Source organism: Cricetulus griseus, chromosome 3, assembly GCF_003668045.3.
Source record: "Cricetulus griseus strain 17A/GY chromosome 3, alternate assembly CriGri-PICRH-1.0, whole genome shotgun sequence".
Taxonomy (NCBI): domain Eukaryota; kingdom Metazoa; phylum Chordata; class Mammalia; order Rodentia; family Cricetidae; genus Cricetulus; species Cricetulus griseus.
In genome coordinates this window covers 163,692,312-163,705,579 of record NC_048596.1, presented here as the reverse complement: position 1 = coordinate 163,705,579, position 13,268 = coordinate 163,692,312, and the positions used below count along the sequence as shown (strand labels likewise).

General features: G+C 42.9%; 1 long non-coding RNA gene across 1 annotated transcript; it reads right to left on the bottom strand.

Annotated features, from left to right (window-relative positions):
- Positions 1 to 8,303: 8,303 nt before the first annotated feature.
- On the bottom strand, positions 8,304 to 12,426 carry LOC118238458. Its single transcript, XR_004768881.1, has 2 exons — positions 11,231 to 12,426; positions 8,304 to 10,098 (listed from the first exon to the last, which is right to left on the bottom strand). It is a non-coding gene; the product is annotated as an uncharacterized LOC118238458 (long non-coding RNA).
- Between the last annotated feature and the right edge of the window lie 842 nt (positions 12,427 to 13,268).

The window sequence follows — 13,268 nt, the reverse complement described above, 5'->3', positions numbered from 1 at the left end:
TTTCTCTGTACCTTTGGAGCCTGTCTTGGAACTCATTCTATAGACCAGACTGGCTTTGAACTCACAGAGATACTCCTGCCTCTGCCTCCCAAGTACTGAAATTAAAGACGTGCGCCACCACCGGCATTGGGTAACATTTCTAAGCAGTCACTGTCTTGGGTGACTACAGCTTGCACTGGGTGGTGTGGGTTGGGTTTTTATGTTGTGGGGGCGTGTTCAGAAGGCAAACATATCTGCACAATTTGAGAAAATATTTTCATGCTTCCAGCAGTACTGAAGAGTTACGGGGGAATGTGGTTGAATATTCAAAAAGGAATGAAGATAACATTGAGCAATGTCAGGACTTTCAGCTAGGTAAGAATTCTGTCAAGACTGTTTACAATGTGCCAACTGTTGTAGAAGTACTGTGCTTTACTTTTGTAAGGCTGCCCTGCAGCCTGCATGATGGAGATTTGGTCATGCAGAAGCTCCAGTGCACCTGTTTTTCAGATCTCATCAGTGGCAGGGATGCTCAGAGAGAGTCGCTTTTCCAGCACTTCTACCAAGCGCTCCAGAAAGCGTGGGATCGAGAGAAACCTTCGGATTGCGTCATTGTCTCTATGGATACAAACCAGAGGTGACTTTATGTCTTTTTAGCTTACCAAATGAGGATGTGTGCACGTTATGATTTAAGTGTGTAGTGTTGGGTATATAACTTACTGGGAGTCAGTATTAGGTACATTCCCTTAAGATTGTCAAAATGTCACTGCTGGCCTAACTAATTGGAAGTAGGGGCATTATTTCCAGACTCCTGTCTTACCCAGATTTTCTTTATTGCTTGCATACCTGCCCTTGTCCCCCCACCCTACCATTTAGGCTGTGTGCATCTCATGCATGGGGACTTTTCTGTGCTGTGCTGTCCACTGTCTTAATGACAGTGATATCATGAGTGATACCAGCCGCGGCCCTGGCTTATGTCTATTTCTAAAGAGTTTGGCAGGGTCTGGCTGGTAGACAAATGGTTGGCTTGAGGGCTATCCACTTGTTGCAGTACCATTCACTCACTACATGATATTAAGGATCACACAATGAGCAGAATTCTACTACATGATACCAGCCGAATGTGAAACATGACTCTATTAAGGCAGTGGTGAGCTTTCTCACATTTCTTTTTTAGTTTTTTGAGACTCTGTCTCGCTGGCCTGGAACTTGCTGTGTAGACCAGGTTAATCTGGGAGGCAGAGATCTGCCTGCCTCTGTCTCCCAGGTGGTAGGATTAGTTAGGGTCATACACCAACATATCCTGTTGTTGTTGTCATCTTCCTCTTCCTCCTCTTCTTCATTCATTCTTTCTTTTTTTAATCTGCAATCTTACAGCAACTCAGAATTTTTATTCACTATTCAAAAACAAAATTACAAGTCCATTTCATTTGTAGGGTGTTCGGGTTGGACTTTGGGAGACAGTATGCTAGAAGAAATGAGGTCATTCACAGCGTGGTAGAGGGCCATTCCTTTTATAGTCCAGTGATAAATTTCTCTTTAATTGAAAGATGTCCAGAAATGCCCTGGATTAATTTGATCATGTAGTAATTTAAGCAGATTTTGAGCCTAGAGGTGGAGAAGATTCAGCATGTGTAGGAGGTTTGCTGCCTCAAGATTTAGCAGCTTTGCCACAACATTGCTTTGGCCTGGTCACTGCATTAGTCTTTGGCTAAATTAACTTCCCCCCTCCCTCCCCAAAAGGCAAGGTCTCAGTGTGTAGCCTGGGGTTGGCTGTGAACTTTTGGCAGCCCTCCTGCCTTACTCTCCCAAGTACTAGTCAAAAGTTTGAGCTTCAATGCCTGGGTTAGATTAGCTAGCCTGGCTTTCCTTTTTCCTCTTTGTTTCTCTCTCTTTAAATATTTATTTTTTATTATGTGTAATGTTCTGCCTGCACACCAAAAGAGGGCACTAGATCTCATTATAGATGATTGTGAGCCACCATGTGGTTGCTGGGAATAGAACTCAGAACCTCTGGGAGAGCAGCCAGTGCTCTTAACCTCTGAGCCAGCTAACCCCCCCCACCTCCCCACCCCCAACATCCCAACAAGGTCTTATATAGCTGACCTCAAACTTGCTATCTAGATGGAAATGACCTTGAACTCGTACCGCCACCTCCAAGTAGGATTATAAACATGTGACATAAACTCCCAATTTATGTGGTGGTGGAGATTCGGGGCTTCGTGTATGCCAGGCCAGTTCTCTGCCACCTGAGCTACTGCCCAGCCCTTAGATTAGCTTTCTTAGCATTTGTAACAAGTATCATATATCTGATGTGGATCATCTTGTATTTCATTTAGAACTGTGGCTGACTCCAGCTGCTTGTTGGACTAAACATGATCCTGATGCTCTGGCTATCTTCCCATCAGCAGAGTGGGGCAGCCAGCACTAATTGAGGGCAGTCTTGTAGTGAAGACTTTCTGAGACTGCATTTCTTCTCCTCTCTATCTAGAGTGGCATTAGAAGCTACTCCTCATATGTTGCCTAGTTCCTGCCTGGTATTCTGTGGCCTGGCAGTTAGCCATAGATCAGGACACTGGAGTGGATGCAGCCAAGAGTTATGTCAGCCACAGTGTGTCTGCAACTGCTGGTGCCCTGTAAGCAAGGCATGCTGCTTGTTCTTTTGTCACTTTGATGTCAGTAAGGTTTATAGTGATACCTTAGTTGGTTGATTCATTCCTTTATACTGCAAAACACTAATTTTCATTTCATGTCATCTAATGTGAATTATTTCTGCATTGACTTTGAAACATGGGCTATATGAACTATTTTGTTTTCTTCCTGAGTTTATTTTCTGAAATCATCCATACTTTGCTAAATGGCCAAAAACATGTTTTCCTGTCACCCTTATAATCTTTAGTTCTGTAAAACATGCATTTGACTGATTTGTTACATGTAAAGCTCTGAGTATGGGAACATAATTATAATTCAGTAATAATTCCTGTTTATGAGAGGTGCTTCCGGATGTGATTTCTTTACTAAATTATATGCATAGTCAATCTTATAAAGGATTTTACAATTTTAGAAAAGATTGTACTTCACTAACATAAATAAAATAAAAACATTGTCTTACTGTTTGCATGCTTAAATGTGTAGTGGTGATGTGGACTTTTTTTCTTCTATTAAAATGAAAAGTAACCTGTGTTTTCTTTACTTGTGTGTGCGTGTGTGTGTGTGTGTGTGTGTGTGCGCGCGCGCTTACTTGTGCCCGTGTGCGTTAAGGGATTATGCGACAGCCATAGGCCGCCGCCTGCAGGATCGTGGTCTTGTAGTGGAAACAATTCACCTTGTCTCGGAATCGGACCTCACTCGTGCACTGCAGGATGTTAAAGATGACGGTTCCCCCTTTTGTATTCTCGTGGAGCAATCTAATGTGAAATATTCCTCTTGTACCGTAATCATGCTTCATGAATCCATCAAAAGTAAGTGTCAGTCCTAAAAGTATCTCTAGAGACAACCCTGCTTTAGACACGAGGTGCCTTTTCTTTGTGTGCTGGCATACTTTGAAGGTTTATGTTTGTAGCTGAACTGCTTTTAGTTGAGGAAGAAAGTACTTTTTCTGTGTATTGCTGAAAACTGAAACCTAAATCACCTTTACTGCATCTGTGTAAGGATCACACAGCCAGATATGGTGGGCTTCTACATTTAGTTCCAGAACTTGAGAGGCAGAGGCAGAAGGATGGGTCACTTGAGCCCAGGAGTCTGGGCTATGTAGACCCTGTCTCAAATACAAAAGAGCCTAAAATATCCCATCAATGATGTTATATAATAGATTGCCATCTGTAGAGGTTTTGGCCAGATCTTACCACTAGCCTTTATATTCTTGATGGTTAAGTCTCACAGACTCTCTTTTCTCAAGAATTCTCTTAAACTTTGTATTAATCTACTTCCCCTCACTGTATGTGTGTGTGTGTGGGGGGGGATCAACTTAAAAAGAGAGAAGCTTTGTGATCCAGTTTCTTAGTTTTCCATCTGAGTTCATATAGCGACATGGTACTGGGTCCTGCTGAGACTGTCTGTCATGGCAGTGGTGTCAGAGAAGCTGCTTACCTGGACCATTAGAGTGAAAGACAAGAGCTAGGGACCAGACCCAGTGTCCCTTTCCAGAGTGCACTCTGGTGACCTGACTCTCCTGGTGGACCCTCCTTCTCAACACAGTGGCTGGAGACCAAAGCTTTAACATTCTGGCCTTTGGGGGTCATTGACCCAAACTCTTTTTTTTTTTTTTTTTAAGCATACTTTTTCCATGCTTTCTCATTTTCTTTGTTCTAGCATTCATGAGAATACATGAAAATTCACACACCCTTTTTTGTTTGTTTGTTTGATTTTGAGACAGAGTCTCACTGTGTAGTCTTGAGTAGAATAAAACTCATTCTATAGACCAGGTCTTGAATTAGAGATCTACCTCCTAAGTGCTGGGATTAAAGGCATGTGCCACCACTGCCCAGTGAAAATGATACCTTTTTGCTCCCTGATTGTACAAGCTTAGACAGATGCATACATCAAAGCACATCCTTCATCTTCTCCACTATGGTCAAGTGTGCTCTTTCTGTTCCTGTCTTGACCCTGTCCTCTGCAGTCGGAGGCTGAAAATGGCATTTTTCTTCCTGGACATGGGGAAAGCCTCATGGGAGTATCCTCCATACCCTGCCTCTCTCTCACCCAGACCTACTGAGTTTTCTAGTCCTCTTTCAGAAGCCCCTGCACTATTCTGTTCAGTCTAGATGCATTAAGTGTCTCCTGTATCCCAGGCTCTGTATACCTGGCTTCATTTTTGGCTCAGCTTAGCAGTAGTAGTTGAGCATGCTTCTCCTGCAGACTCTGAGTCACTTGTCACAGCCGTAGTCAGAAGATCTTTCTCTTGAACGAAGCACAACTTCGAGAATTGGTAGAGAAGTGAATTTAGGGTTAATGTTCTAAAATTCAACTGTTACATTGGGTCTGAAGGGAGAAACATAATAAACTCTTGTTTCTGACATGGGAAGGCAGGGCTCTTTTATCAGGAGCATGGCATCTCTTTTGCCTACCTGCCAGCTTTTGTTCAGTTCTACACTAGGGAGTATAAAATTATGGTTTTCCTGTACTCAGTAGTTTAGGAGGCAAAAATCACAGTTACTATACACATAAGTTCTAGAAATGTAAAAAAACACACACTTTCAATAATTACAAATCCCACTCTCCTGGGAAAAGTTTAATTTGAACCAGTTGTGAAAAGGACTAATTATGTTTCGTTACTTAAATGTTGACATCAAGCAAGATCATTTAGGAAGTTATCATTAAATAGGTAGAATATTTGTTGGGTTTAATTTTTTTTTAAACCATTACTCCAGGCAGTGGTGGTACACACCTTTAATCCCAGCATTTGGAAGGCAGAGGCAGAAAGATCTCTGTGAGTTCTAGGCCAGCCTGGTCTACAGAGGAAGTTCCAGAACAGCCAAGGATACACAGAGAAACCCTGTCTCAGAAAAAAAACAAGAAGAAACAAACAAAAAATCACCATTATTTCAAAAAGCATTTAATCTACTTTCAATATGTTGTGAAATCAGGAGGTGATTTATTTTTTATGTTCAGAATAGTTTTTTTTTTTAAAGATTTATTTATTATGTACACAGTGTTCTGCTTGCATGTATGCCAGATCTCATTACAGATGGTTGTGAACCACCATGTGGTTGCTGGGAATTGAACTCAGGACCTCTGGAAGAGCAGCCAGTGCTCTCAACCGCTGAGCATCTCTCCAGCCCCAGTATAGTTTTAATGTGAACATTATTTGCCATCCCTAAATTATCAAATTCAGATTGTAAGAAAAGAGAGCCTTGTTTTCTCTGATGAGCTGTGTTTTATTAAAAGTAAAAGCAATTGCAACTGTTCTCTTTCAGGATCCTTTATAGTAAGTGTGTGGCTTCTATGCCAAGACAAGTATTTAAAATTAGCCACACTGTGAAGTTTAAAGCTGAAGGCTAACATGTAATATACTCATAAATGTAACCTTAATAAACATAGTGTAAGATTTAGCCAAATATGATCATGGCCCCTGCAGCTCTGAAGAGCCCCGACTTGGAATTTGTTCAGAACACGGTGATACATGGCAGGCCACGCAGGGTAGGGACTCCATCTAAGAGGCAGCTGTCATGAAGTTATCTTCCCCAGACAGACCTGGAAGAGACTAGAAGACATTTATATATTGCCTATAGCCAGAAAGGCATGGGGAAGCTACTTTTAGGTCTAGAATATGTTTTCTGTGTAGTATTTCTCTTCTAAAGTACTCCTGACCAGACCTAAAATCCCACAGGGCTTTGCCACAGACTGTAAGACCACTGAGGGTGGGGGGTACTTCTTATGTGGCTGCACCAGCCTGGAAGCCCTGTGAGCCAAACTTGTCAGGTACATGATTAGAAATACACTCTGAAGGATGTAGCAAAGACTAACAGTTCCTTACCCTGTAACCCCTCAGGACTCCCAGGGCTGTCCTTTCAAGCCTAATCCTGCCCATCTCTTCTGGGTGTCATCTTCTTCTGAGTACTGCATCTTGATGCTATAGTCCAACAGAGCACCTTCACCTTTCAACTTTTCATTTTTTGTCCTGTCGTCTTCTGCATTATTGTGTGTCATTGTACAGAGGTAGGTCTCATAATGATGTTGTTCAAGCCTATTAGGTACTTTGGCCATCTTCACTCCCCCATTATTTTCTCTTGTCCCTTCCACTTGTTTCTGAGTTTTGTTTGTTTGAGATACAGTCTCATGTACTCTACCCTGGCATCAGATTTGCTAAATAGACTACAATGATGTTGAACTTATCTTTGCCTCTCAAGCGCTGAGATTAGAAATGAGGTATCACATTTGACTTTCATTTCTGTTTTTTTGATGTGACAATATGGTCTTTTAAAAACTGGGTTTCTTTTCTTTAAGAATTTCTGGGCTTGGGAAATTGCTCAGTAGGTGAAAGAAAGTACTTGCTGTATTCCTGCTGACCTGAGTTTGATGCCCGGAACAAAAAGTCAGCTGCTGGGATGCACATCTGTATCCCAGTACTTTTTATGGCAAGGTGGGAGGTAAAGAGAGGATTACCCAGAAGTTTGTGGGCCAGCTAGCCTGGAGTATACAGTATACAGTGGTAGACGTGAGACCCTGCCTCAACACAAAGTAGAAGAGGGGGAAGCGCCTTCGGAAAGTTGTCCCTGACCTCCTCGTGTATGCCGCGCGTGCTCCTGGACCCTCACACTCTCTTTCTACTCATCTCGTACATACCTATATGCTAAGTAAATAATTAGAATTCTATTGATTCTTATCCCATGTGTTCCTTCAGCTGTTGCTAGTTATAATTTATATATTTAATTAAAAATTTTGGGGGGGGTCAGGCTCTCTATGTCAGTGGTTCTTGCAACCTGTGGAGACCTCTGTGGAGTCGAATGGCCCTTTCACAGGGGTTGCCTAAAGCCATCAGAAAATATAGATATTGATATTATGATTCATGAACAGTAGCAAAATTGCAGTTATGAGGCAACAATGAAAATAACTATGGTTGGGGTCACTACAACATGAGGAACTGTACTAAAGTGTCACAATATTAGGAAAGTTGAGAACCACTGCTCTATGTAACTTTGACTGTCCTAGAATTCACTGTGTAGACCAGGCTGGCTTCTCACAAAGATCCTCTGTCTCCCAAGTGCTAGAATTAAAAGCATGTACCACTATGCCTAGCCTTTATATAAATTTTTCAATAAGAAATGTCTATTTTGAAATCAAATAGAGCACCTGGCTGTGGAGGGTACTAGCCATTCTATTCAGAATCACATCTGTATCAAAGACTAAGATAGTCTTTGATACAACTTGCAGTTGTGCTGTCTGTTTTCTGACTTGTCTTTTCTTGTTATTTTATTTTATAAAGATTTCTTTAAAATAAAGGGCGGGGGGGGAGACCCTGTATGATAAAGCAGCTTGTTCTTCTCTCTAGTACATCGGCATATGCCCCTGGAGGATGCACTGGTTCTGGTGGTTAAAGAATTGAAGAGATTTTTCACTGGACAAAGCGCTGGAATTTCTCAGAGGGCTACTGAACTGGTGGATGACTTCCTGGCCCGTGAGCACCTGGCCAGTTACTCTGTTCCATCTAGCATTTGTCATCTTCTTTTCCTGTTGCGTGAGGGGAAGCATTTGTACAGTGACGAGCTGGGCCTGATCATGGACTACCTGGCAATCAGGAAAGAGCAACTGCAAGGTACGTGGCATTATGCCTTCCCTTCTGAGTTCTGAACTATGTGTGGAAGAAAACTATGTTTTTCATTCAGAGAGAGAGAGAGAGAGAGAGAGAGAGAGAGAGAGAGTGTGTGTATGATACAAAAGGATGATCTGCATGGGTTTCATACAAAGCACTCTTAAGCTTCTAATCTTTGTGTGTGTGTGAGTGTGTGGGTGATACAAAAGGATGGTCTGCATGGGTTTCATACAAAGCACTCTTAAGCTTCTAATCTTTATAGACTAAAATGTTTCTTTTGAGGTTAAAGTTTCTTTTGAATCAGATGTTTAAATGTTTTTTTTTCTACCATGTGGGTCTAAGTGATTAAATCCCGGTTATCAGGCTTGGTGGCAAACATCTTTAATGGCTGAGCTATCAATTGACTGGCCCTAAAATACATTTTTTGACTTACTCTTTGGTAATATCATGCATGTACATAATGAATTCTGATCGTGTATACCTCATTACCCTCTCTTCCCCTCGTCTGTCTTGTTGAACTTATCTTTCTCTCAGCAAGACCCCTGCCTGCTTTCATGACTGGTTTTGTGCCTTGATGAGTCTGATTAGGGTTGTTTGCCTAAGCATGAGTGTGGGATTATTTATTGGAGTACAAGCAACTCACTAGTGGCTATACTACTGAAATAAAATGGCTCCCTTCCTCTCCAGCAGCCATTAACTGCCCATAGCTCCTCAGGGAAGTGTTGGGACCTCATGAGCCTCTCCTCAATCCAAGATAGAACGTTGACAGGTCCAGTCTTGTTTGGGTAACCATATCTATCTCCTATGCATCTGTGAGTGCAAAAGCCATGTTGTGTTGAGAAGACAGCACTACACAACACTATTTCCCTTCCTCCGGCTCTTCCCTTCTTTCTTCCCCCTCCTCCATGACTCTACCTGAGCCTGAGGGATGGGTGGGAGGATTGATACAGAGATGTCCCATTTAGGGCTGAGCAACCACACTCACTCATTCTCACCACCTTCATCTTCACCAGTTTTGAGTGGTTGCATTAACTAAAGCTTCTCCATGTAAGACTGAGAACAGCACTAACGATGAGTATAAATGTAAACATTCAGAAGGCAGTTTGACAACGTGTCCATTTAGCCAAACAACAGGTTTTCTCTAAGGCCTATGCCCTCCCAGCCAGCACCATGGGTTTTTGACCATGTTTACAGTATCAGTCATGAATTCCTTCCAGTAGAGCTGGTCTCAAATCCAATCATCAAGCAGTTGGTTACCCTAAAACCTTCAAGCCGCTCTAGTAGTATGGGTGAGCACATCTTGCCTGGCTGGTCAGGCAAGTGTCCATGACTGGGTAAGACTGCTGCTGACTTTATCCCACCAGCCTCTAGCTCTGTGGAAGGTAGCCATCAAGGTCTGTACTAGCTTGATTTCTCTGCATCCTGCAGTACACAACAGTGTATGTCCACAGCAGTAGAACCTTAACTGCTAGGCAGCCAAGAGAAGTGGCAGTGATCTGTATCCCTTTGGGAGCCTCTGGAAACTCCCCAACCAATAGCACACAGGGAGGTATCCCACACCTAACACTGGGACTTGTGTTTCATAACTGGTAGCTTTAGGGAGCAGCATTACCCAACCATTGAGGGTATGACTTTTCCTCTGAGGCTGCTAGGGTCCCACCACCCTTCTCTGCCCCAAAGAAACACACAGATGCTGTATTTGTTATTAAGATGTTGGCTGTTGGCTAAGGCTTCTTACTTACTAGCTCAGTCTTAATTATTCACCCATTTTCTAATAATCCATGTATTTCTTCGTGGCCTTATCTTACTGGAGAAAAGGTCTGGTCCTCTTATCCCATTGGGGTCTACATCACATCTGTTCAGCGTGTCTGCAGAGAAGAGAAGAGGGTGATTTCCTGCTTGTCCCTGCTTATATATTGATTCTGCCCTGCCAAATCACTTCCTGCCTGGATCACATGGCGACTTCTCTTTACTACATTTCCCAGAATCCTCCTCGACTCCTAGTCCCACCTATCTTGCTTCCCTATTGGCGAACAGTGCTTTATTCATCAACTAATAAGGCAAACATATACACCGAAGAACATTCCCCATCAAGGGTATGTCCATTCAGACTTTTAAAAGTGATTTGTTATGTGCAGGTGCATGATGTGTGGAGGGCATGCGTGTGCCACAGCATACATGTGGGAATAAGAGAGCAATCTTGTGGAGTTGCTTCTCTCCTTCCATGTTTTGTGGGCTCCAGGGATGAACTCAGGCTTGTACAGCAGGTGTTTTATCCACTGAGTCATCTTGACAGCCCTTTCCTTTTTTCTTTAAGTTAGCTTTACAGTGTTAATAGGTTTCCAGATAGCTTTTTCATACATCCTTAGTTTTGGTTACTCCTTCCCCTCACCTCAATCCTGTTTAAACCCTGCCATGAACCCTGGTGGCTACCTTTCTACTTTTGTATCATATGCTGAACCAAATTTGTAGTAAGTAGAACAACATCTGTCTGCACATGGACATGTCAGTTCCTCCTTCCTGTCTCTGGGCTTCATTTTTGTTAACACTGATATGCTTACAACACTGATGGATGGAGTAAGCATAAATATGTATATGGTTCCTAGTCTTGAGGATTTTGAAGAACATTTCATTTATGAGCTTGCCTTTTAAAGTAGTGACTTTCTAGCTGAGCATGGCGGCACACTTGTTTAATATTGGCACTTTGGAGGCCGAGGCAGGCAGATCTCTGTAGTTTGAGACCAACCTGATCTACAGAGTGAGTTCCAGGACAGCTAATGTGACATAGAGAAACCCCGTCTTAAAACCTAACAAATGAATAAGTAGTAAGTTTCTCGTTAGCTTGTTTTGAGTGAAGTGTATGAGACAAAAATAATAACCACTTGTCCCTTCCAGGGAAAAGTAGCTACTGTGCTGTATACCTGTAATGCATCACAGCTTTAATGACTCGTTCATCTGGCAAGAGAGAAAGTGTTTAGTTTTATATATTATTATACTTACTTTCTCAGGGTGGGTGGAACCTGTAAAGTTAAAACATGACGGTTCTGCTTCTTTTCGTTTTAGAACCTTGTAAATCAGTAAAAGGAAAGAAGGCTTTCTTGAGTATGCAGAAGTGAAACTTTCTTGAATAGCCCGAAAGGCTCACTGGCCTGAACTGCAGGCCTCTGCTAACCATTGATTCCTTTTACTTTTCCAGCATTCAAGGCTCCGGATCCATCAGCCAGCAGCATGCCTGCCTCATTTCAGGGCCAGATCACCCCCATTGTGAGCAAGCCTCCTCCTCTGCTGCCAGTTTCTGGCCCCCGGCCCTTACTTGATATTCCTCTTCCGCGCTCTATCAAGCCGCTTGTTGGAGACAGGCAGGAAGTTGGCCTGCTCCCAGCACCAGGTTAGTGCTTGTCTGCCATGCGGAGCAGATCTCCTCCAGCAGTGTCTCTTCCCCTTGGGGACCAGATAATGTGCTTTGGATTTCCTCCTGTATGAGACACAGAAACTTGAAGAAATCCTTCAACTGAGCTTTATGGCCAGGCTAGAGCTGTTTGAACCGGGTTCTCATAATTCCTACCCTTAATTCAAATGTTTTTGAGGGTTTTATTTCTGAATGCCGGCAGTCTTCTGAAGTTTCATTACTCTAGTTTTTTTTTTTCTTTTAACTTTTTTAAGTTTTATCAGTTTTACTTGTATGTGAGTCTTTTGCCTGCATGTATATATGTGCACCATGTGCATGCCTGGTACCCACTGAGGTTTTAGAAGAAGACATCAGATTCCCCTGGAACTGGAGTTACTGACAGTCATGAGACACCATGTGTGTGCTGGGAACCAACTCTGGGTCTATTGTGAGAGAAACAAGTTCTCTTAACCACTGAGCCATCTCTTCAGCCTCACTATCCCCCTTTTCTGTGTGACAGGATATGCCTCAGGTTAGTTTAACACCAGAGACTTGAAAGCTCTTGTGACTAACCTCAATCCTGACTGGATCCTGTTGCTCGGAAAGGTCTCAGACCCATCTCTTCCCCCTAGGAGGAGGCCTGGCTGAAGTTTAACCACATACGTTCAGACATCAAGTCAGGCCTGGCTGACTTTGAGCACCAACCTCTGTGTACCTGAGGAGCCTCTGTGCCAGTGGCCAAGCCTTTTCTGTCCCAAGAACAGGAAGTTTATCCCTGTTAGGTCCACAGAGCACTCCTGGATCCTCACCTCCCTAACCCTGTGACCTCCCTAACCCTGTGACCTCCCTAACCCTGTGACCTCCCGTCTCTCCTATTCTTCCCTGGTACTTGAATTGAGTTTTGGGAGGAATGGTTGCTAAAAGCACATTTTCAATTTATCACATTAAAAAAGAACTTGCCAGTGAGGTCTTGATTAAAAACATGACTTTTCTTTTTTAAAAAAAAGTTAAAAAAAAATTAAAAGTATATGTATGGGTGTTTGCCTGTTTGTGTATCTGTGTATAACGTCATGTGTGGTGTCCAGGAAGTCTGGAAGAGAGTGTATGATCTTCTGGGAGTGAGTTTACAGATGGGTACTGGGACTTGAACCTGGGTCCTCTGGAAGATAGTTTGTTCTTAACCACTGAACCATCATCTACCCCTCCCCCCCAAATGACTTTTCACCTGGTCTTTCAAGTTAAATTTATGGTCAGGAATGTCCCCCCCCCACTCTCCCAGTGTTGGCGTGGAACCCAGGGTCTCAGAAGCAAGTGCTTTGCCCCTCAGCTGCATCCGTAGCTTTGGGGACATCTTTGTGCATAGAAGTCAGATATGCTTTTTCTTTTTGGTTTTTCTAGACAGGGTTTTTCTGTGTAGCCCTGGCTGTCCTGGAACTCACTCTATAGATCAGACTGGCCTTGAATTCAGAGATCCGCCTGCCTCTGCCTCTGTGTGCTGGGATTAAAGGCGTGCGCCACCACCGTGTGGCAGAGTACATACATGTATATGCACACATGTGAAACATATTTATTTATTTATTGGTTTTTTGAGACAGGTTTCTCTGTAACAGCCCTAGCTGTCCTGGCACTTGTTCTGTGGACCAGACTGGC